This window comes from Capsella rubella, unplaced genomic scaffold, assembly GCF_000375325.1.
Source record: "Capsella rubella cultivar Monte Gargano unplaced genomic scaffold, Caprub1_0 scaffold_20, whole genome shotgun sequence".
Classification (NCBI taxonomy): domain Eukaryota; kingdom Viridiplantae; phylum Streptophyta; class Magnoliopsida; order Brassicales; family Brassicaceae; genus Capsella; species Capsella rubella.
Genome location: NW_006238904.1, coordinates 7,364 through 9,463, shown reverse-complemented (window position 1 = coordinate 9,463; position 2,100 = coordinate 7,364).

The window sequence follows — 2,100 nt, the reverse complement described above, 5'->3', positions numbered from 1 at the left end:
TAGATAAGTCATTAATTGGTTCAACGCAATGTTTCCGAGTTCTTAGCCTATTCGGGACCCAATTTCAACAAGTTTTTCTCCACACTTCTAAACACTATTCATACATCTGTCGCACTTGTAATCAATCAAAATTATTGTATTCTAACATGTTCTAACCCCAAACAAAACTAGACTAGACATTTAGTGGTTCAACGCAATGTTTCCGAGTTCTTAGCCCATTTGGGACCCAATTTCAACAGGTCTTTCTACACACTTCTAAACACTCTTCATGCATCTATAGTACTTGTAATCAATCAAAATTATCGTATTCTAACATGTTCTAACCCCAAACAAAACTAGACTAGCCATTTAGTGGTCCAAAGCAATGTTTCCGAGTTCTTAGCCCATTTGGGACCCAATTTTAACAAGTCTTTCTTCACACTTCTAAACACTCTTCATGCATCTCTATCACTTGTAATCAATCAAAATTGTTGTATAAAAAAAAATATAATCCCAAACAACACTAGACAAGCCATTTAGTTGTTCATCGCAATGTTTCCGAGTTCTTAGCCCATTTGGGACCCAATTTCAACAGCTCTTTCTCTACACTTCTAAACACTTTTCATGCATCTCTAAAAATTGTAATCAATCAATGTTATTGTATTCTAACATATTCTAACCCCAAACAACACTAGATAAGTCATTTAGTGGTCCAACGCAATGTTTCCGAGTTCTTAGCCCATTTGGGACCCAATTTTAACAAGTCTTTCTTCACACTTCTAAACACTCTTCATGCATCTCTATCACTTGTAATCAATCAAAATTGTTGTATTCTAACATTTTCTAATCCCAAACAACACTAGACAAGCCATTTAGTGATTCAACGCAATGTTTCCGAGTTCTTAGCCCATCTGGGACCCAATTTCAACAAGTCTTTCTCCACACTTCTAAACACTTTTCATGCATCTCTAAAACTTGTAATCAATCAATGTTATTGTATTCTAACATATTCTAAGCCCAAAAAAAACACTAGATAAGTCATTTAGTGGCTCAACGCAATGTTTCCGAGTTCTTAGCCCATTTGGGACCCAATTTCAACAAGTCTTTCTCCACACTTCTAAACACTCTTCATGCATCTCTAGCACTTGTAATCAATCAAATTTATATTATTCTAACATATTCTGATCCCAAACAACACTAGATAAGTAATTTAGTGGCTCAACGCAACATTTCCGGGTTCTTAGCCCATTAGGGACCCAATTTCAACAAGTCTTTCTACACACTTCTAAACACTCTTCATGCATCTCTAGCACTTGTAATCAATCAAACGTATTATATTCTAACATGTTCTAACCCCAACCAACACTAGACTAGCCATTTAGTGGTTCAACGCAATGTTTCCGGGTTCTTAGCCCATTTGGGACCCAATTTCAACAAGTCTTTCTCCACACTTCTAAACACTTTTCATGCATCTCTAAAACTTGTAATCAATCAAAGTTATTGTATGCTAACATATTCTAACCCCAAATAACACTAGATAAGTTATTTAGTTCTTCAACGCAATGTTTCCGAGTTCTTAGCCCATTTGGGACCCAATTTCAACAAGTCTTTCTCCATAATTCTAAACACTCTTCATGCATCTCTAGCACTTGTAATCAATCAAATAGTGTTGTATTCTAACTATATTCTAACCCCAAACAACACTAGATAAGTCATTTAGTGGTTCAACACAATGTTTCCGAGTTCTTAGCCCATTTCGGACCAAATTTCAACAAGTCTTTCTCCACACTTCTAAACACTTTTCATGCATCTCTAAAACTTGTAATCAATCCAATTTATTGTATTCTAACATATTCTAACTCCAAACAACACTAGACAACCCATTTACTTCTCCAAAGACATGTTTATGGATTCTTAGCCCATTTGGGACCAAATTTGAACAAGTGTTTCTCCACATCTAAACACTCTTCATTCATCTCTAGCACTTGTACTCAATCAAATTTATATTATTCTAACATATTCTAACCCCAAAAACCACTAGATAAGTAATTTAGTGGTTCAACGCAATTTTTCCGGGTTCTTAGCCCATTAGGGACCCAATTTCAACAAGTCTTTCTCTAC